At 43.0% G+C, this 23704-nt stretch overlaps 1 pseudogene; it reads left to right on the plus strand.

The window, feature by feature from the left end:
- The first annotated feature begins 377 nt into the window (after positions 1-377).
- On the plus strand, positions 378-1956 carry LOC144772864 (adenosylhomocysteinase B pseudogene; annotated as a pseudogene).
- Positions 1957-23704: the final 21748 nt, after the last annotated feature.

A 23704-nucleotide genomic window follows, 5' to 3' on the forward strand; every position in this document is an offset into this window, starting at 1 on the left:
CTAATAATAGTAATCTCATAAAGAGAACTTATAAAGTGGATGGTTTTTTAAACTTATTTCATGAATTTGACGAGTTCCAAGGATTGTCAACGTTCTCTGCACAGAGGCACAGATATACTAAGACTTTGCAAAGCCAAAAAAGGACTATGCGCTCCTTTCCATCACTTTGCGTCGCTTTACACAAAGGAAGCGTCAATGTGGTGTTACATGGGTGGATCAGCACAAACACTTATAGGTTTTGGCAAAGCCCGATCTAATAAAATATCCAGACAGGGTTCTGTCTCAAAACATTAGTTCTCTTTGAAGCTGGCGCAAACAAGGTGAAATGTTTTCATTTCTCAAAATCAGCTTCCCGCCCCAGCCACTTTCTGAACCACGCTACCTCTGTTCCTTCTCCCGTAACAGCTTCAGCATGTCCGATAAACATCCCTTCAAAGTCGCCGACATCAGCCTGGCCGAATGGGGACGCAAGGCTGTAGAGATCGCGGAGAACGAGATGCCGGGGCTGATGAAGATGCGTGAGATGTACTCGCAGTCCAAGCCTTTGAAGGGGGCCCGGATTGCAGGATGCCTCCACGACCTTGCAGACTGCAGTTCTTATAGAGACCCTCGTGGCCCTTGGTGCAGAGGTGCAGTGGTCCAGCTGCAACATTTTCTCCACTCAGGATCATGCTGCTGCAGCCATTGCCAAAACTGGCATACCTGTGTACGCCTGGAAAGGGAGACTGACGAGGAATACATCTGGTGCATCGAGCAAACTCTGTACTTCAAGGACGGCAAGCCACTGAATATGACCCTGGATGATGGTGGAGACCTGACCAATCTGGTCCACACCAAGCACCCCGATCTGCTGAAAGGAATCAAGGGAATTGCCGAAGAAACAACTACAGGAGTGCACAACCTGTACAAGATGAACACCAGCGGTGCTCTGAAGGTGCCTGCCATCAACGTAAACGATTCCGTCACCAAGAGTAAATTTGACAACCTTTATGGTTGCCGAGAGTCCCTCATCGATGGCATTAAGCGTGCGACTGATGTCATGATCGCAGGCAAGGTAGCGGTGGTAGCTGGCTATGGAGATGTTGGAAAGGGATGCGCCCAGGCCCTGCGAGCCTTTGGTGCCAGAGTGATCATCACTGAAATCGATCCCATAAATGCCCTCCAAGCTGCGATGGAAGGTTACGAAGTTACAACCATTGACGAAGCTTGCAAAGAGGGAAACATCTTTGTTACCACCACAGGGTGCTCTGGCGTTATAGATGGCAGACACTTTGAAGAAATGAAAGATGATTCCATTGTCTGCAATATTGGACACTTTGACTGTGAGATCGATGTAAAATGGTTGAACGAGAATGCAGCCAAGAAAGTAAACATCAAGCCCCAGGTTGACCGTTACCAGCTAAAGAACAACCGGCACATAATCCTATTGGCAGAGGGCCGCTTGGTGAACTTGGGCTGTGCTATGGGTCACCCCAGCTTTGTCATGAGTAACTCCTTCACCAATCAGGTTTTGGCCGAGATAGAGCTATGGACTAATCCAGAGAAGTACCCTGTAGGTGTGCATTTCCTGCCAAAGAAGCTGGATGAGGCCGTGGCTGCAGCTCATCTCGACAAACTGGGTGTGAAGCTGACCAAATTGACAGACGAGCAGGCCAAGTACCTGGGTCTGAACAAGGATGGGCCATTCAAGCCGGACCACTACCGATACTAGATCTGCCTGGGCTGGGCGCGCTCCTGTGTGCAGCATTTGTCCTCCACCTTCCAAACGTATCACACCAATGTGTTTTTGTATCACTGGAAATGTGCAGTTCCTGTTAGTCTCGCCTTGTTACAAATGTTAGAGAGCAGCACTCAGCAACCCCTGCAGCGACGATAAACTGTAATGCAGAAATGATGAAACGACAACGGACAGCTCCTTCCTCCAAGGTCACCAACTTCTCCCTGAAGATGGTTCTTCACCTGCTGCCTTTTCACTCTGGGCTGAGTCACTCTAAACCCATCATGCGCATGCGCTTGTCACCAGCTGCTGCTTCTTCTGTGCACATCTGCAGGCAGTGTTTTCTGGACACGAGACAACTCAATGGGACAGAGGTGGCTTTTGTTACAGTATTGATGTGTAATAAAAAAGAAAATGTAAAAAAATAATGTTCGTGCCAGGGGCAGTTTTGCAAGCATGCTAAGGGCTGCACTCTGACTTGCTGCTCGAAATGTAAGGATTTCTGAATTTTCTGTGCTTTTCAACTTCACCCTGTGCCCTTACGCGTGTCACTTGTATGCTTAATGTTCTAGAGGCAGGGTTTTTAGAAATGAACTGTTTCAAAAAAATACTGTGCTAGCAAATTGGTAAGTTCTTATAAAGGTATACTGTACTCCACCGTGGATATGTGGCTTTCATCTCGAGCACTAAAGTGTCAAGTACCAGCACTTAAAGCCATTCGGTTACATAAAACCACTGCCGCTTTTTCCCCTCCTGCCCATAAAAGCACTTGATCTCTTGCGGCAAGTTCAGTAGTACTGGAAGTTGCGAAACCTCAAACGGTGGGAAGATTTTTACCGTTCCACACAAAACAAAACCGCTTCATGGTTTCTGCCATTAAAGTTGGCTTATTGGTCCATGCTACTGGCTTCACTTTTACACTAAATAAAGCATTTTTACTTCTGTGACTATTCCTTCCATATTTTGGAAAAGGGGGTGGTGATGGACAGAGTTTCTGAATGATGCAGAATACTCTTACCAAGTCAAGAGATCATGGTTTTAATCCATCACCGTTTTTTAGCTCAATGCACCATCCCAGCTCAGAACCTGGCTATATGCAAATTAGTCTGTTCCTGTCCCAGTGCATGATGGGAACAGGGCAAACCAAACTACCAAGCCAATTCTTATACTGGTAAGGAAACAAGCTTCCGGGGACCGGTTTCTGGCATCACAGCCTTCTTCGGCCCGGCTTGCTTGAATCCTGATGGTGCAATGAGCAAGGGACTCACGTCTGAGCATACCCTCCCACACATAGTGTGGATAAACCGATTTTGGAAAAGGGGGGTGGTGATGGACAGAGTTTCTGAATGATGCAGAATACTCTTACCAAGTCAAGAGATCATGGTTTTAATCCATCACCGTTTTTTAGCTCAATGCACCATCCCAGCTCAGAACCTGGCTATATGCAAATTTGTCTGTTCCTGTCCCAGTGCATGATGGGAACAGGGCAAACCAAACTACCAAGCATCATTCAGAAACTCTGTCCATCACCACCCCCCTTTTCCAAAATCGGTTTTATCCACACTATGTGTGGGAGGGTATGCTCAGACGTGAGTCCCTTGCTCATTGCACCATCAGGATTCAAGCAAGCCGGGCCGAAGAAGGCTGTGATGCCAGAAACTGGTCCCCGGAAGCTTGTTTCCTTCCCAGTATAAGAATTGGCTTGGTAGTTTGGTTTGCCCTGTTCCCATCATGCACTGGGACAGGAACAGACTAATTTGCATATAGCCAGGTTCTGAGCTGGGATGGTGCATTGAGCTAAAAAACGGTGATGGATTATAACCATGATCTCTTGACTTGGTAAGAGTATTCTGCATCATTCAGAAACTCTGTCCATCACCACCCCCCTTTTCCAAAATCACTATTCCTTCCATAACCTTGAGCCTCGTTGAATTACTGTAAAATTGAGTTTTTATATATGCGATCAGGGAGGGAGACGTGATGCATGCACTATAAAGCTGAGAAATGTTTTACAAAATGAAGGTGTTACTTTGCGTGGGAAAACTGACTTGTACAAAAGTAACTCAGCTGTGCATTGCATGTGTGTTGAAGCGCACAGCACACATCCAGTGTGTTGGGTCTTTCTGTGTGTTTCCACACAGAGGCGTAACACTAGCCCCCCGCACTCCTGCGCTGTGGCGGGGCTCCGAGCTCCAGGGGCCCCCCTCGGCAAAAGTGGCACGTGGTGGGCCTGGGGAGGGGGTTCCCTCAAGTTTCATTACTCCACTGTGCCTACACATAGGAGTTTATACGGGAAGAGTATAATTCAATACAATTCCAGTGCAAGGCTTCTCACATTGACCTCTGCAAGATTGCATCGTGCAAATGCAATCTTTAAGACCATCTACAAAAGAACAGCAACAAGCCAATCTTAATAGATATGGCTCTCTGCTGTGGACTCTAGGGGAATTCAGCATAGAAAATGTAGATGCTGGGCTATTTTGAGTGACAGATTATTGATTTAAGCACAAGCATCTATCATGAGGTGCTATGTATGGAAAAGTGTAGTGTGTGGTGCCTTAATATTAGAATTCATGACAATGCCTACCTGTGATGGGAAAGTATCCGGAATACGATATTGAGACAGGTAGCTTCAAATTATTGTAGAATTCAATTACACATTTTTTTATGATGTGAAAATACCCACATTTGAATCAAATTACACACATGTACAATTTTACTTATACAGTTGTCCATATACTCATTTTGAGAAGTAAGTTAACAGAAAAACTGTGAGCACCTGTTAGACCTGGCATCTTTTGAGCAGTCTTTTTGATTCTGACCTCCTGTTTTTGACTGTGGTCTGCCATTTGGTTTTGCTGGTTTTGGGATTCTGAGCACTTTATCATTGCGGACCAGTGCTAAAGTGCAAGTGCTCCGTGTGTAAAATGATGTGGTGATTGGTTTATCTTTGATGGGCATATTTGGTTTACTTCTAAGTCCCTAGTAAAGTGCACCAGGCATGTCCAGGGCCTCTAAATCAAATGCTATAAGTGGGCAAGCAGCACTGAGTGTGCCACCGACATGTGTAGCCCTGCAAACCTGTCCCAGGCTTGCCATTGTAGTGTCTGTGTATACAGTTTTAAACTGCCATTTCGACAGGGCAAGTGCGCCCATTTGCAAGGCCCAAACCTTCCATTTCAGTACATGTAAGGCATCCCTAAGGTAGACCCAAGGCAGACCCATGTGCAGGATGCACTGCATTTAAAAGGTAGTGCATGTACTGGTGTATCTTAAATGTCCTAATAGTGAAATACTGCTAATTTCATGTTTTACTATTGCAAGGTTTATCTCTTCCATAGGGTAACACAGGGAATGCCTTGAAATATCTTTTAAAGTGTAATATCCCATTGGGAGGAGATTGAGATTTGGAGTTTGGGATCTCTGAACTCGCAATTTTAAAATACATCTTTTGGTGGAGTTGGTTTAAATAGTGTGTTTAAAAATGGCACTTTTAGAAAGTGGTCATTTTTTCTTGCTAAGCAATTCTGTGCCTCTGCCTGTCTATAGAATACATGTCTGGGTTGGCTGACATTTGGGCTCTTGTGCATTCACTCTAGACAGTTATATAAAGGGAACTGAGGTATACCTTGCATATCCTGATGGCTCAGTACCAGGCTGATGGGCCTTCCTAAGCTAGAATGGTGGGGGAGTGTTCACTGACACCTGAAAAGGGCTGTGCCTGTCTTCACACAAAACTGTCTCCAACCCTGTAGTGTGTCTGGAGTCAGGTCTTGAAGGGCAGGGTCTTGTGCACTATAAAGACTTTACTTTGAAGTTTGCCTACTTCATAGGCAGAAATGGACATAAGTATTGGAACTCTGACACCCAAAATCAGAACACTTCTGGACTAAGGACATTCTGCCAAGAAGAAGAGCTGAAGAAGCTGTCAAGAGGGACTGCCACTTTGATTTTTTCTATGCTGTGTTGGCCTGCTGCTTTGCTGCTTCTGCCCTGGGGTGGAAAGGACTGGACTTTGCTTTCTGTAACCTGCATCCATGGTTCTCCCAGGGCTTGAGTGCAGCTTGCCTCCCGTTAAGAAGTCTTAGGTCCATCAAAGACTTCAACTGCCAGTGTCTGGGCTCCTCTGATGAGAGCCCTGACTTGCCAAGTGGTGACAAACATAGTTACTGGGATCTTGGAGGTGTAACTTGGTGATATTATGGAGAATATCCACAGATTGACTCCCAGAGCCTGTTTTATTGAAGCGTTTCTGTAAAAGATCAACACATTGCCTCTACCTGCCTTGAAGCGTGGTTCCCACTCAACGCATTGACCATGGCTTTCACCACAGGCCCCAGCTTGCTATCGCAGTGCATCAGAAAAACTGTTGTAGCATGAGTTTCGAGCACCGAGTTACTGACATCCATGTTACCTGCTCCAAATCTGATGCAGCACCTGCTTAGCGGCTGTGGAATCGACACAGTCCCTGCTTCTCCGCTGTCGCATTGAGGCAGTGCATCTGGATTTTTGATGCATCGTCTCTGGGTGCCAATTCTTCATTGACACCGCAATAAGGAACTGAGGCCGCATCTATGGAAACCTATGCCAGTAAGGAACTGACACAGCACCTCCCTTGTCAGTAAGGAACCAATGCATCATCTCCCCGGTGTAGTAAGGAACTGACGCATCGCTTTGCTTTTCCGGCGCCTCACCTCACCTGTGTCCTGCACCGTGTTTGATTTTTGACGCATGTCAGGTACTTTGTGCTAAAATGATCTCATCAATTGATTTTAATGGACTAAACTTGCTTGATCTTTTAAAAGTGATATTTTGACTTGTGTATATTGGATTTTTGTCATTTTGGTCATGTTTTATTCAGATAAATGTTTGCTATTTTTCTAAACTGGTGTGGACTCCTTTTGCAGTGCTTTCACTGTGTTACTGTGTGTGTACAAATACTTTACACATTTCCCCTGGATAAGCCTGCTTGCTCATGCCAAGCTACCAATGGGGTAAGCAGGGTTATATTAGCTGTGTAACTCCCTTACAGTGACTAGAGTGAGGGTATAAATTAAGTCAAAGATGATTTCTGCGGTATGCACTTTATCGCAAACAAGTGTCAGAGACTAGGCTTGGAAACAGATTAGACTTGAGGATAATTCAGAACCATGTAACATTTGCACCGGTATGGGTTCCTGTTTTGGGATTTCTGTGAGACCAAGCTTAGCAGCTAAAGACAAGTCAAAGAAGTTTCCAGTAGCCCCAATGTCAATGATCACAGGCAGAATATATCTTTATTGTGCTGATAGAAATACTGTTACCCAAATGGACAATTGACGAGGAATTATCATCCCTACATTAGTCAAGTACTGCAAGACTTGCATTGCCTTTCTCAATGAGATGATTTCTTATCACGACGGGAGACATAGTTTTCCTTGTCACTGATCAGTAACTTCTATACTTGCCACAGTTTTCCTCTTTTTGGGTTTGCCTGTGCATTCCGGGGCAAAGTGCCCAGCTTAGAGACAATAAAGGCATAGATTCAACGTACTATTAGCATTTTTTTACTTCATCAGACAGGGGACCTTTTATATCATCGATCTGCAGAGGGTCCACATCTGGGTTTTTATAATCCAGTTCTTTCTTTTCTGTTTTAAGGATGACTATACTTGCATTATTACGAGATCTGTCTCCTTTTCGCTCTCCTAATGGATGATCTAGTTGGACCACTAGGTCAATAAATTCTGAGCAATCATCAGGGTGGTCAACAAATGTGCGAGAGTGAATCTTTTAGATCGACCCTTAGAGCTAAAAAAAATAAGGACACTCTCCTTTCTTCTGGCCAGCTGGTCTCTGCTACTAGTCGGTTGAGTGTGGTCACATAAGTCAATAGATCTTTAGAACCCTGCCGCAGACTTAGCAGTTCGCTGTCATTGGATTAAATGAACACATGCCTTGCTAATAACCTAGCAATTTCTGCCTTAAAGGCGGATAAATTATACAATATAGGGTAATTATTTTCTACTAAGAGAATAGACCAATTAGCTTCCTCTACCCCTAGATAAGAGATTATAAAGGCTACTTTAGCTGAGTCATTAGTGAAAATGTGGGGTTTACATATGAAATGCAACTGGTACTGACTCATGAAGGACTCAAATTTAGCGTTGTGGCCACAAAAGCGTTCTGGGGGGCTAAGGGCACCAAGCTTGGTGTAGTGACTGATAAATGTAGGTTCTGATCTGTGGAAGGGGAGGTGATCTTGTGAAAGTGTTCTCCAAATGTAGGAGGTGTCAGTAAAGGGGATTTTATTTAGGTCTGGTATCCCTACATTGTGTAAACTGGCTTTATGCCTTTGAAACTCATCTTTAAGCATTGCATTTTCCATTTTTAACCTATTCATTTCTAATTGTAAGTGTTGAACTATCCCCACCAAATTGTCAGTGTTCATCATATCTCCTGCTAAGGCATGGGCCAAGTCAAGTCAAGTCAAAGTAAGTTTATTCAGCCAAAGGACATAAAATCATACATAAAATAAAAAGACATAGGTTAAAAATGTTGCCTGGTACAGAATCATAGACAATACCCAATTTTCAAATGACAATTCTGAGATCCAAAATTTAAAACAGCCAGAGAATGGTGCTTTCAATTGAGAAGTTGTCAAACACACAAAGAGATATATCCTGCTACGGTACCCTCAGGAACGGAAAAGCAAATGTAAAGTGCAAAGTGAAAAGTCTAAACAAAGCCAGCCAGTGACGATATGTAGGGAAAATGCACCCCTCCAAGTAAGGCTCCAAACCACAAGTTGTTGAAAATGTGGCATAGTTTACAATTGATTGATTAGCCTGAGCAGGGGGCAAATGTTTATTCATACAATGCTCTGAAAACAGTTTGTTTACGTGTAGTTTGTTATTGGGGCTGATGGTTTGAAGGAATTTATATAGATTGAGGAGGCCTAATGTGTCAAAGGTGACCTCAAATACCTTAGCCCGAGGAGACCAGCATCTTGGCAACCATGGCATTTTTCCTCTCTTTCTGATCTGACCATCCAGGTGGTGCCGGTCCTCGACTGAGATCTCTTCTGTTGCCGTGACAATTTGGTCGATTTTGAGAACCTGGCAGTTGGAACATGGACACCAAGTGATTGGTAAGAATTGTTATGCAACACTTGCCGTTGGTTTTTGAAGCCTGGGATTGGTAAGGTAGTTTAGAAACGCTTACTGTGGCTTTGGAATTTTGGAATTTGTGTTGGCCAACTTGGATTTGTATGGGATTAATATATGAATTGCAATTGATATAGGCAGGTAATGAGAAGAATTTTCTCTGTTTTTGAATTGATTTGAACGGCACAACGTACTACAGTACCTTAAGTGCTACTTTGGTTATAATACTGCATATTCTACACTATTTTTGGCATGCCTGTTTCTAGCACACTATGTAGGTTGTGTTGCTTTTGTAGTGGTACCAGTTTGAGACTCAATTAAGCACAACCGGTCCCCCCGGAGGGGACGCCTAATAGGGATTTGTATATTAAATATGGTATTTCTTCTATAATGTACAGCACGTTATGGAATAAATATACTCGTAAGGATCCTGAGTTGCGTTGGCCAATGCATGGGCCATTTGATTTGCGAAAGATTCAGTATGTGGAGCAACGAATGTTTAAGCAAAAGGCTAGGCAAAACATGTTTGTCTGTGTACGAATGTGGGAGAATGAAGTGCGTGAAAAAATGAAGCGCAAACAAGCTTTGATTGAAAAAGAACAGCGAAAAAACATCTATGCGACAGCATTAGAAATGAAAAATAAAGAAATAAAAGAACTAAAAGAGAGGGAAGATAAGGAGCGCCATTTACAGGTAACTGGCCAATATGCTGTTCGGCGACCACTCTATCCTATCCTTAACAAACCTCAAGATGATTTCTTGTTATTAGATCGTTCTCCACCTCCGTATACTCTTCCTTCTGCTCCTCATGATTCAGATGAGGACTCTCCTACAGACCAGGACAAAACACGAGAAACTCGTGCTATGTTGTCCGCTGAACGTGCGTCTCAGCTTAGATCTGCTGCTCGCAAAGCAGCCCGTAATACTGCCTTTGCTTCTGAACTTTTAGATAGCATAACGGATTGGCAGGAAAGGGAGCAAATATATTTTACAGATGTGTTTGCCATGGAAGTTGTTGAACGGTTTAGGAAATATTTGGAAGAATTGATTGTAAGCAAATCCGTGATGGTCTTTTTGTCTTTTCTCAGGTGGCTGACTTAATCAGGCGTTTGGTTAAATTACGTGTTGAGACAGTCCGTTTGCGAGAGGAGAAAAAGACAGCAGACGCAGCTGCACAAACACCTCAGACCGGCGTGGCACAAGCTTCTATCTTCGGAACAGATAAGACTATGATAGTTCATGCGAACACTTTGCGGGAAGCTGCACCTTTGTATGTTCCTCCTAAAGGAGCGGGTACGAGTGATGATAAGGCTTCCTCTGATGCAAAGGGTTATTTTATTTATAATTGGGTTTAAACTCCTTGGAATAGAGCGGATGTTATGGCTCTTAAAACTGCATTGCCCTTTCCGCGGAAAAATCCAGCAGCTTTTTATGAGGAAGTTGAGGGTGCCATTAGTTCTCGTACTAAGACTCTGCCTGATATTGATCTGTTTTTCGGATTGATATTACCCCCTGATATGTGGAGAACTGTACGTAAGGTTGATGATGATGCAACTTCTGGGGCATTATGGAAAGATTTAGAACGACTGGATGTAGAGAGGGAACCCACACAGAAACCATGTCAGTTCATTTTAAATCTTCCCGCAGCCATATTAGTTAAGTTAAAAATTATTATTCTCCCTAAAAAGATAGATTGGACTGTATTAGCGTCTTGTAAGCAAAAGGCAGATGAATCGGTTTCTGACTTCTTTACACGCTTTGAGGAGGCATTCCACGATTTTAGTGGCCAGTCATTGATAGATGACACAGGCAGGCATCTGTTCGTTGATAAATATGTCGCAAACCTGTTGCCAGGAATAGCTAGTCGCCTTAAGGCCAGCGAGAGTTCATGGGCCACCTCTTCCCCGGTTTCTCTTTTAACTATGGCTCAGTATTACGAACGACAGGAATTAGAAGTGAAAGGCAATGAGGATAAAAAGACTAAAGAATTAAAAACTAAGGTTATGTTGGCTCAGGCCTATTCTAGAGGAAATGATAGAAGTAATGATAGAGGTAGACGTGGATCTTATGGTTCGCCTTTTCCTTCTAATACTCGTTCGAATTTGTCTGTTGACCAGTGTGCGTACTGCAGGAAATTTGGGCATTGGGCTTCTGATTGTCCAGCATTGCATGCTCTGCAGTATCCACGTGGACAAGGACAAATGAGAAATCGTTCAGGATATTCAGGGCCTAGGGGAAGCACGGATGATTGTGCTAGGTTTGATGCTAATACGCGTGGACAGGATGGGTTTAACACTTTTGATAGACGAAATCAATATCAAATGTCTGATCATGTGCCGTCTGATTTGAAAGATTCTGTTTATGCATAGGATTGCCTAGGATGGGGTAATGAATCAGTTGAAGTTTCCAGTAGATCAGAAGGGTCCCTATGTTACAGCACTTGTTTTGGGTTCTACTCATCAGTTTCTGGTTGATACAGGAGCTACTCGTAGCCCTCATCTAAATACCAAGGGCTCCCCTGTCTGGCTTAACTATTGCATCGATAGGTTTCGATGGAAAACCTTCCCTTAGCCCATTTTCACAACCGCTTGCATTTCATGTTGATAAATTAACTGCTCCATGTCAATTTTTGCTTTCTCCGAATACACCAGATAATATTGTGGGACTTGATATGCTCAAGCATTTCAGGGCCACGATACAATGTTCTCCAGAAGGAGTACGGGTGATTTTGAATGACAACTATCCTGTAATGGAGAGATCTTGCATTGTAAAAGAGGACATTGCATTAGCTTCACTCCCCAGTACTTTGTGAGCTACTTCAGACACCGATGTAGGACAAATGGTTATCCGCCAGTGCATATTAGTGTCAAGGAGGGTGTTTCATTGCCACGATTACCTCAATATAAAATTTCTGGAGAAGGTGAAGAAGCACTTGTATGCATTGTCCTTGATTTAATTAAAGTGGGGGTTGTGGAAGAAGTTCCTTTCAATGTTTGTAACAATCCTATTCTTCCTATCTTGAAAAAAGATACTGACACTAGGATTTACAGATTCATCATTGATTTGCGAGAAGTCAACAAGATTGTAGTACCGCAGTACCCTGTGGTTTTGGACATAACGACATTGCTTACTCTGATTCCTCCAAAAGCAACTACATTTTCTGTGATTGACTTGAAGAATGCTTTCTTCTCGATTCCTATTCATCCTGATAGCCGATATTTGTTCGGTTTCACTTTGAATAATACATCGTACAGATTATGCAGAATTCCTCAAGGGTACACTGAGAGTCCGAGCATTTATAGTCAAGCGTTGAAACGACAACTTGATTCCTTTACTTTTTCTGAAGGAGTGGCTCTCATACAATATGTCGATGACATCTTGTTGTCAGCAGATACGCCTGAGCAGTGTGAAAAATGTACTTTGTCTCTACTTTCTTTTCTTGCTACACACAACCATAAAGTGTCATGGAAGAAATTGCAATATTGTAGACCGAAGGTAACCTATTTAGGTCCCCTTCTGTCTAAGGAGGGCCGTGCACTTACATCAGATCGCATTCAAGCAATTTTAGATACACCAGTACCTTCTACTCAGAAAGATGTCCGTGCATTCATTGGTTTGACTTCGTTCTGCAGGCAATGGATATTAGGATTTTCACACATTGTTAAACCCCTGATAGCGCTTTTGACTAAAGACACTCCAATGCCCCTTCCATGGACAGATGAATGCCAGGATGCTTTTCGTCAGTTACGACAAGCTCTTTGTTCGGCACCAGTGTTAGGCACTTCAGAATACACAAAGGCTTTTACACTCTATGTACATGAGAAAGACTGGTGTGCATTGTTAGTTTTAGTACAGGCACACAGAGACAAGCAGCGTCCCTGTGCATATTTTCAGCAGTTCTTGAACCTGTTTCTCGTGCATTCCCTGGGTGCTTCCGTTCAATTGTAGCAACAGCTGTGTCCATACGTCAGAGTGAAGGGATAGTTTTGTCACATAAACTGTTGGTGCTAGTACCCCATGCGGTTGATGCCCTTTTGAATCAGACGAGAACGCAGCATCTGACTAGTGCTCGTTTAACAGAATACGAGTTGACACTGTTGGCCCCTCACATTACACTAAAGAGATGTGCGACACGAAACCCAGCTACTTTGTTACCATATCCGGCGACTCAGCCTCAGTCACAGGAGTCTCATGATTGTATATTTACTGAGGAACAGAAAAAAGGGTCGCGTCGATTTTCAAGATACTCCCCTTTCAGATGTAGATGGGGAACTGTGGGTTGATGGGGCCTGTTTGAAGTTACCAGATGGTACGACCTCAGCTGCATATGCAAATACAACACTTAAGACAGTAGTGGAGACAGCTTGTATACCACAGAAGTTGTCTAAAGCAGCTGAGCTAATAGCTTTAACACAAGCGTGTGAATTTAGCACTGACGTGCGTGTGAACATCTATACAGACAGCCGCTATGCTTTTGGAGTGGCCCAAGATTTTGGCCTACTCTGGAAGGAAAGAGGCTTTCATACAACACACGGGATACGGATAATGCACGGAGAACTAGTGCATAATCTTTTGACCGCAATTACATATCCAAAGAAAATTGCTAATATTAAGTGTAGCCCGCACAAGTAAGTCATTGATAAGATAGTACATCCATGTACGTAGTGAAATCAGAAGCTGCACGTTGGCATGATGCTAGAGAAGAAGTATTAGATATACAGAGATCTGCCTCTGTGAAAGAGCTGGAGCAATAGTCTAAAGAAGGAATGTTAGACGATGAGGGCTGCTGGATTAACAAAGAAATGGATAAGTGGAAATTACCTGCTGCTTACTTACAACCTATGGTTCAAATGGCACATGGGCTGGCACATGCTGGAGCTCTAGCAATAACGAAATTGCTTACCCAAGTGTGGGAGCATCCTGAAATTGCCAGCACAGCTAAGAGAGATGTACAGTCCTGTTTGATCTGTTGGCAGTATAATCCTGGTAAAGGGAGACGAACTCCTACAGGAGGGTTTGCGACACTGACTGCACCTTTTGCAGATGATTACATCCAACTTGAACGCTGCAATAACTTAAAGTATGTCCTAGTGGTGGTATGTGCCTTCAGTAAATCAATGGAGGCATACCGTACAAAGGATAATACAGCTCTCACTACAGCGAAGGTGCTTCTAAAGGAGTTTTTCCATAGATATGGTGTTTGCAAACTTTTGTGGAGTGACAACGGACCTCATTTTATTGGGCAAGTTGTTGAATATGTCCTGAAAGGATTAGGAATCAAGCAGAAATTCCATGCGGTCTTCCACCCACAATCAGCAGGATTAGTGGAGAGGTACAGTGCTACTTTGAAACTGAAATTAGCGAAAATACTGGCTTCCACGTCTCTGATATGGCCAGATGCACTACCTCTGGCATTGTTGTCCATAAGATCGGTGCCACATTCACGATATGGACTTACACCATATGAAGTGGTGTTTGGGAGACCGATTAACTTTTGAGGAGTTCCTAAGCCACGCCCCATACATGATGTACCTTGTGTTCTGATGAATGATTATTTGACACAGTTAACTGACAGTTTGATCTCTATTCATCAACAGGTTCGAGAAGCTCTTCCTGACAGATCTACAGGTGAGACCAGGTTATGGTCAGAATATTTAAGAGGTTGAACAGCTTGGAGCCGAGGTGGCGAGGACTAGAACAAGTGCGTTTGGCTACGAGGACAGCAGTTCGAGTGACGAATAGAAAGAATTGGATCCATAGCACACACTGCAAACTTGTGTCACCTACCTTGGTGGAGCCTGCTGGGCTGACTGACCATCGAGAGATCCTGGATACGGAGAAAAACCAAGCCATCTTACCTGACGAATCTGAGGAAGTCTTCCAAGACCACACGATTTCTGGAGCATCGCGATACCAATTGAGACCACGGAAAGAGCCTGCATTGTCGAAAAGGACTGGTTGAGCTACCGCCCTGGGTTGGTGAAATGGAGTGCCGATGTGGCAAGGGGGGATCAGTCCTGCAAAGTGACACCCGTCTTGACCCTCGGTGAAGAAATCAATGGCTGCCCAGGGATAAGAGATCCAACGGTTGACGAGGAAGTGATCACGTCTGCCGAGAGATCAAAAGTTGCTAAGATCTGCACTAAGAAAATAATTTGTGCTGTTGGGTTTGTTGGTGCTATGGTGGTTATAGCAGCAATTACCTGGTATGTTGAGAAAGTGGCTCCTGTTCGAGAGCTTTTGATCGCCACTACTCCAGTACCAGTTGAGCACCACTACTTTATGCTTTCCTACCATGAGCAGAAGCATCGACAATCCTATCTGAATAATACATTCATCCAGATATTGCATCATGAACATAATGCCACGAATACTACCAACTGTTGGGTGTGTGGGATTATACCTGTGCATCAAAAGTAAGGAGGTACACCTTTCATTCCTCTTCTATTCTCTCATAATGGTTCTTGTCAAGCATGGTTTGCGCTCTTGTTTGCCTCTGAAAGGGCCAACATTACAGAAATGACAGTAGGACAGATTAATTATCACCTTAATAAAGAATGTTATCCTGGTGAGAATGGGTACCCTCAAGCTAGAGGAACAAAATGAGAATGGGAGGAGAACCAACCTGACAATATTTCTATGCCACATGTGATCACATGTGTTCACAAATAGAAGGACTATGAAGAACAATGGACCTTTTGCAATTTCCGTTAGAAGAGCTAAAGCAGACTTATGTATTAGTAGTGTTGGGAGAATTCCAGTGGGGAGAAGTGAATGTACTGTAATTCTAACAATTGAAGGTACCAATATTAGCAGCTTTATTTCATAGCATAATACATTCTTTGTTTGTGGTGATAAGGGATACTACTAACTACCTGTGGGGTTGTCTGGGGTCTTCTACGTGTCCTTTCTGTTGCCCCCCTGTGCTTCTGGCACCTGCATCATATCACCGTAACTTTAAACTTTACAATGACATTTCCGAGAACAGAAATAAGAGGACAATAAGTATGGATGAAGTTGACCAAACTGACACCGCTTTGCAACTATATGTCGACTTTAACTTGGGCTTATTTTTCTTCGTGGGTGCTGCACTGAACAGCAGAAAGATAAGGCGATTGACACGTGTTGTGGAAGCTTTTACCAATCAGACAGCAATGGCACTTGGGAATATTACAGAAGAGCTGCAAGTTGCGAGGATTGTAGCACTCCAGAATCGCAGTATGGCATGATTAGGAGGGCCTACCTTGGGATGACTGATATGTAATGTCAGTGTTTAGGGCTTGGCAAACAGTTATAAATACAAAGTCAAAGTGGCAGTGAACTGCATACACATGCCCTGCAGTGGCAGGCCGGAGACAGGTTTAAAAGGCTATTTTTGTGGATGGAACACTGAGTGCTGCAGCCCACTAGTAGCATGTGACGTACGAACCCTGGGATTATAGTATATAACTTTACAAGGAATTTACCAGTACAACAAATATCCCAATTGGGTATACACCAATGGCATTATGTTTAGGGGAGAAGAAAATGCACTTTAGCACAGGTTAGCAGTGGCAAAGTGCTCAGAGTCCTAAGGCCAACCAAAGAAATCAGCAAAAATGGGAGGGAAAAGGAAAAATGTTGGGGGTAAAGACCACCCTAAGAATGATTGGTCTAACAGATGGAATCGATACAGATGAGGAGAGGGGTTCCCAATTGGTCAGTCTGGTGGCTCAGGAGAGTGTTGAGGAAGGGATATGAGTCCAAAAGGTCAAAGAAATTACAAGGGTTACTGAAGATGAGGTCCATTGTCCATGTTCCATCGCCTAAGCAGGGAAGACCATCAAGGTCTCAATTAGTCTACCCTGGTCTTTGGCTGGAGGGGATGTCACATTGAACTAGATCCTCTCTGTAGTGTCCCCCCAAAAACATGTTGCCTTCAACTCTCCTGTCTTCTTAATTCTTTTTGTTAGCTTTTAGGACTCTGTGCACTTTAGCAAACCAGTGCTAAAGTGTGTATGCTCTCTCTTTTCAACAATGTAAAATTGGCTTACTCCCATTTGGCACATTTAATTTACTTATAAGTCAAAACATGGCCCAGGCCTTGAAAATGAAACCTTTTTCTAGACCTAAACCTTCTTTTTTAAAACATATAGCTTACCGCTTGAGTAGGTCCTAAACAGCCCATATGGCGGGTGTGTTGTATTTAAAAAGAAGGACATGTGTTTTTAAGGTCTACATGTCCTGGTAGTGAAAAATTCCTAAATTAGTTTTTCACCAATGTAAGGCCTATCTCTCCATTTGGACAACATTGAGTTACCATATCACATTTAATGAGTGATACCTTTTGATTGGGAACAGGTAAGACCATCAAGTTTATACTCAAATAAATTATATTTTAAAACCATCTTTGATCCTAAAATAGAAATTTAAGTCACAATTCTGAAAATTCTACTTTTAGAAAGTTTTTTTTGTACTATCCAGTTGGTGCCTGAAGCCTGTATCCTGGGTCACATTACTAAGTGTAGTTGACAGTTAGCCTTTGCGTATTCTTTCCAGACAGTGAGACAAAGGGAAGGGTATGGTAGATGTTGGCATGATGTACCTTCCTGCCAGGATGGTAGGGAAAAAGTTGTTCCCTTCGCCAATTACATATCACTGGAGCTGTCTTAGCACACTCACAGAGAAATTGACACCAGGCAATTGTCTCTTTGGACCCCTTGGAGCCTGGGTTGGGGAGGGAAACGAATTCCAGAACCAGAAATTTCTCCCTCTTCAAGGCTGCCACCAGATATAAATACTAGACCCTCAGACCAACACTTCAATGCTGGACCTGTGGACATTACAAAAGAAGGACTCCTCTGCTATCAGAGGATTGTCCTGCTGCTTGAGGCCCACCCTTCTCCTTAAAAAGGATGGCTGAACCTCCTCCCTTTATCCCAGTCTAATCTGAGTTACTCCAAGGGTCTATTGGCTGACCTGTTTTGAGCAACTGGGACACAACCAGCTCCAGAGTCCACCCTGCAACTGCCCTGTTGACCTTCTGCAACTGGACTTGCCTGAACCCTGCTGTGCTCTGCTAGAGTGAGCCTATGATCTCCAAAAGCTGCTTTCAAATGTCCTGCACCCTTGACTGGCATGAGAGTACACTCTTCTGAAGAAAAGGGAGAAACCCTGACGTTTTGGGGTCTTTGCAGCTATGGATGTGTCCTTGTGCACTGAGTTCCTGCATTTAGCAATAACTGCCAATGGAAAGCTCTGATGAACCAGACTCTTCATGCTACAGGGACTGTCGGCGATGAACCACAATGCAGAATCTGCACTTTGTGGTACAGCATGGACAGCCGGCGATGACCACCAATGACCATCTGTGATACCCGGCTGGATCTTCGCTCAACAGCAATGTCCATCCACTACTTGGCCTGCACTTTGCACTACAGCGATGTCCATTCACAAAGCTCTTATTAGCTTTTGTGGTTCACCCTTATAAAAATTGTGTTTGTTGCTTGAGAAGGGTTTACACCCCATCCGCAACCAATAACCCAATATATCACACCCTGTATAATGAAATAATTTAATTGTGCAGCATTGAGTTTCACTGCAAGAATAAAAGTAGTTTAATTTCCTAAAAGGAAAACACTGAGTGGTCATTACATTATTAGTGTATCTTTTGTTTTACTGTTGAGGTCTGAGCTCTTGTCCCCAAGTGACTTCCATGAGAAGTCCGTGACTACTCTTCGTCTCTTCCCTGGGACTTTTGGGCGTGCAACTCTATCCTAAATGAAAGCTCATAAACCTAAATGAAAGCTCATAAACCACACCAACGGATAGGACTTGGAGCGGACTAGTCCCAAAATAGACTTTAAAGCTCCCCGACAGGAGCCATCACTATTTCTATTAGATTATTTTCAATGAAAGATGTTGAAGCATTCTTGTAAGAGTGACAGAAAAGGTTTGTCTTACAAAGTTTTATACAAAAAAATATGCACATTACTTTAAACATGCCATCAGTAAATTTAGCAGCAAAAAGCACAGATCATAAGTAAAAAGTACTCAGTCCAGTTCTAAGTGAAATCAGCTTAGATTAATCTTCTAACGGTGGGAGAATAAGCTCTCCTGAGTACAGAAGTCCACATGTTCTTTTATATTACATCAAACCAAAACATTCATACATTCTGCTTGAGTACATGGTTCTCTGGACATGCACCAATAGAAAATGAGAAAGAAGAATCATTTTACTACAGAATACTTTCGAAAATGCTCTTATGGTAGTAATAAATGATTTTGGTCATTCTCACAGATGCTCAAGCTATTTAATTGATACATTGTATAGCAATAGCCTGGGCCAGTTGATATGTCTTTGGTTAGATACAGTGAAAAAATCTCTAAGAACACTCTCTGTTTCTTAGAGTCGACCTTCACAATACTTTATATAGAAGAAAAAGAAGAGCAACATTTGATATTGTGTGATGTTGGTGCAAGTTGGAGGAAAATTAACACAATCTAGGTTAGCGTAAGCTCAGTTTATGATGCATTTAAGATGAAAAACAAAAACGACTCCACAGAGTCAAGTGTGGAAAGGGTGGTACTTTGCCCAGTACTCAGAGCCATAGTGAGACAGACACCAAGACACTTACAATTGGAGCCCTGTGGCTCCATGTAGACTGACAATTGAGCAAACCTGACTTCTTTATGATGTTACTGAAAACCCTGAGATGGAAAATTAATATTATTGGCAACTACTCACCTACAACCTAAAATTATATATGTATCTGCAAACATTCTTCCCCTGCCCAGCCAATCTGGTAGAAGTGTGTGCAGGGGTAGAAGTTTGTGCAGGGGTAGAATAGCTTTGGGACCTATTTTCCAATGTTGCCTCACCGCCATCAGAACTCTCATGCCGAACATTAAAAATTACATATATGTGGTATCTTTTTTTTACCAAGCCCACGGTCCTCTCGTCACCTCTCCCAAATACAGACAATCTCCTGGAGGCCTGACAGCTTCCTCCACTACCATCTCTAACACACTCTTGTATCCCTGTATTCAAAGTTATGCTTTCTACTCTTAATATCTGTCTGGGACTATGCTGGTAACGTCTCCAGATGAGATGCTGTTAATACAGATGGCATTCCCCTGTTATTCGCAGGTCTGCAGAGATCCACGGCTGGCAAAGAAGATGTTGGTTGGTGGCACAGTGGAGTCATGTGCCTTTTTAGCCCCTTCAGGTATGTAGAGACCTGAGAGAGGCAGAAGGGGAGTTGAGACAGTGGGCCATCAGCCACCATTCCAGCAGCTCCCTTAGGTGGCTTGAGAACCCAGGAGAAGCAGCAGATTGCTTCCACCTGAGCACCAGCACCAAAGCCTGTTTTTTTCACAGCTCTTATATGAGAGAAGTGAATAATAGGGTTTTACATCCAGTGTTTTTTAAGTGCTTCCATTGTAAACCGCAAAGCACAACAGGGGATATTTACAATGGCTTTATCTCTGCTTTTTTGTCTTACAAAGCCAAAAAAGCGGAGATAAACCCAGCGCCCTATTTGCAGGAGGATGCTAACATGCATAATCGCATGTTAGCACATTTTTTCCCAAAGCCTCCCTTTGCATCTCCAATGAGATGCAAAGTGGGCATTACTGGCCGCACCCCACATGGACTACCTTGCAAATATCGCTGATGTTTACCTTGCAATATTTACAAGGCAGCCCACATGATTTTAGCACACATTAGATTTTGGCGAAAACGGCCGTTGTCGGCAAAAACTAACGTCTGCTAAAATCATGACTTAGCCATCCCTAACATAGGGGGTGAATTATGCTGATACAACCCTGTGGGGCATATCAGCAAGGTTATCGCCCTTTTGCAGGCAACATCGGTGGAAAACCAGCGATGTTCCCTGCAAAAGGAAGATAACCTTGCTATCTCTGGAATTTGTATCGCCCTGGAATAACGCTTTGTTCATTATACGCTACCAGATAAATAAATAAATACCAGAGATAGCATGCGATAATATAATTATCACTAAGCATGGCCAGCGATGATTATCACTGGCCGTTGTTAATATGCCCCAACGTTTTTAATGTTACAAGTGGAAAGAATGCATGAGACGATGGTTCATTAAATATATCTCTACTGTCCGTTTCAAAATCCAGTTCAAGGGAGAAAGGTTTTCTCTCCATCATCTTTTAACTAAATACATCTTCTTTAAGCGTATCTTTCCCAGAAATTGATGCTAAAAAGTCAAAACAAACAAAAGTAAGAACATCATGACTATGGACATTGAGGTAAATATTTGATTTAGACATTTGAAAATAAGAAAAGTAACCAAAACGTCTAATTAAATGCTAGGATAGATACCACAGGTATTTAAATATCAGGGTTTGTAAAAATGGATGCCATTTAGTAGAGCAAATTTAATTTATTTAACATTAATGTCAGAAGCCTTGCATAACTATGAATACATTTTCTAAAAACAAGTCTTTCTTGACAGAATACTGTGTGTCTTTTTAATTGATTCAATTCAAAATCACTAATTCATTTTAATGCCAACCAACTATGAAAGATACGTAACCTTAACTGCATGAGTTAAAACTGACCTCACACACCTTGTGTCATAGAAGCTGTCATAATCGGGATAGTACCAGAAAATTGAGTTTTAAATATCGACTTGTAAAAAATTAGAAATATCGTGACCAAAATATCGATATGATTTTTGTAAACGTAAGCAAACACAGGTAAGTATAGATTTACCATACTTAACTCCATATATATATATGTATATATATATATATATAAATCAAATACGTAATCACAGTATGTCTTCAGTGTCTATGGGTGTCACATGGTATGCACAAGCATTAAAAGTTCAGGTGTGAGGGGTTTAAAATTGACTGTGATCAAGGGCATCCGCCCGAAACGCGTCAGTGTGCGCTTTTGTTAAGCGCTGCTTACTAAATAATCTTCTGCCTGATATTGGAATTGTGGAGTCTTCTGTTCTACCTGGGGACCCGGGACGGCAGTTTGGCTTCTTCTTGCTTTTGAGATTTATTCTGCGGAAGGTGGTTGCTTCCGCTACGATTCCACTCCTTTAAAGTGGTCCGACGTCGTCAACCAGGACGGATACCTCTGTGCGAACAGGAATTTCGCGACGGACCCTGCCTTGAGAAAGTAACACGCCTTTTGGGAAGAGAAGTAGCAATCCGCCCACAAACGCCGAGCGCTGAAGGAAGCACGTCAAGTGTACCGCTCTGAACACTTTGAGCGAGCTAGCTGCTGTCGGCGTGGCGTGGGGGTCTTCGCATAGGCGGTGAGTGAACATTCTTGGCGGTGAGGAGGGAAATAGGCATCTGCGGGAGGGGCGGTGAAATTATATCGTCCTCGCTGCGTTTAGACACTAAGCATACGCGCTTTCCAAACAAAAGCTGAATTCGAGATGTCGGAAGACGCAGTGAAGGGGCGGGAGGCGGCCTCGTTAATACTTTTCACCAACTTGCTGAAAATCCCTCAGAGGGGAGCTACCAATACAGCTGGCACACCGGGGGCAATGCAGACACCCCCCCATCGGATGAAACACAGATCAAGGCGCTTATGAAACGTTTGGAGAAGGTCATGAAAAATGAGGTCACCAAATGGTGGGAACACAAATCATTGACAATGTATATAGCAGAGGAGCGTGTTCCACGAGGGTTACGTATTTTACTGGCACCCAATTATGATAAACCCCACCCAGAAATGCTGAAAAAATGGGGGAAGAGCAATTTGGTGGCCTCGCGAAATTTGATACTCATTCTAATAGAATATGCTGAGATAGACCGTGACATTTTGTTGAAAGAGCTAGAAACGATTAATGAGGAACTACTCAAATTTGAACCGAATGATCTCATCACATCATTGAGAAAGGAGATCCAAGAGAGAGTCAATGTACATGAAGAGAAAATAAAAGTTCGCAAAGCGTGGAAATTTGCACGTGATAAAGATGATTACGAGCATGGCAAAATCTACACTTTCGCACGTAAGTTTGAGGATGCGAAGCGTTTGAAAATTAACCAGAACAAGGCATTACCATCAACGGATGGGGGAACATCTTCTGGTCAGACAAACCCAAGGGAACAGCAAAGAGAGCAATCACCTAGTACAAGTGACTCCAATTCCAATTTGAGTAGCAACTACAGTGACAGTTCGACAACAGGAGAAGAGGGGGATGAACCAGCAATGGTACTTGATTTGGGCGAAGAAATAGATTTTTTAGTCAACGCCCGACTGCAAACTTTGCGCCCACGGAAGCAATCACAAAAACAGCAGAAAAAAGGGCCAGAATTAACCGCCGTAGGAAAGAGCGACGCAGAAAAAAACGGCACAAGAAACAACAACAAAAAGAAAAAATTCTGGCACAAGAACAAAAATCAAGTGAAAAAAACAATAATTAATCTCTCATCCCAAACTTTGACAATAGCGGAACAGCAATTACTTAGCCTTGGTCTTACTTATTGTCCTCTTACGGACTTTAACTATTCGACTACAAGAATAGATATATTCCGCTATATCCGAAAATTGAAACTGTCCAAATTCTTTAAAATTAAGCAGAACCCAAGCACGATGGAATCAGACTCAGCAACACTGTCTATCCCAAATCTCCAAGCCAGTGATGCGAGAGGTCTACTCACTCTCTGTCCGTTGGATCAAGGAACAAATGACACGAATGGCAATTTGTCGACACAGGAAGAACTAAGGGCTGCTGAAATCCTACAGATTGGAGCAGGATCAAGTCCGTTTAAACCATCATCTACATTTATGCCCATCATGCCCAAGGATGCAATTGACTCTTTCCATGATGTGGTAGTCTCAGATCTTAAAAAGTTACACCAC

This window comes from Lissotriton helveticus, chromosome 8, assembly GCF_964261635.1.
Source record: "Lissotriton helveticus chromosome 8, aLisHel1.1, whole genome shotgun sequence".
In the NCBI taxonomy this organism is placed as follows: Eukaryota; Metazoa; Chordata; class Amphibia; order Caudata; family Salamandridae; genus Lissotriton; species Lissotriton helveticus.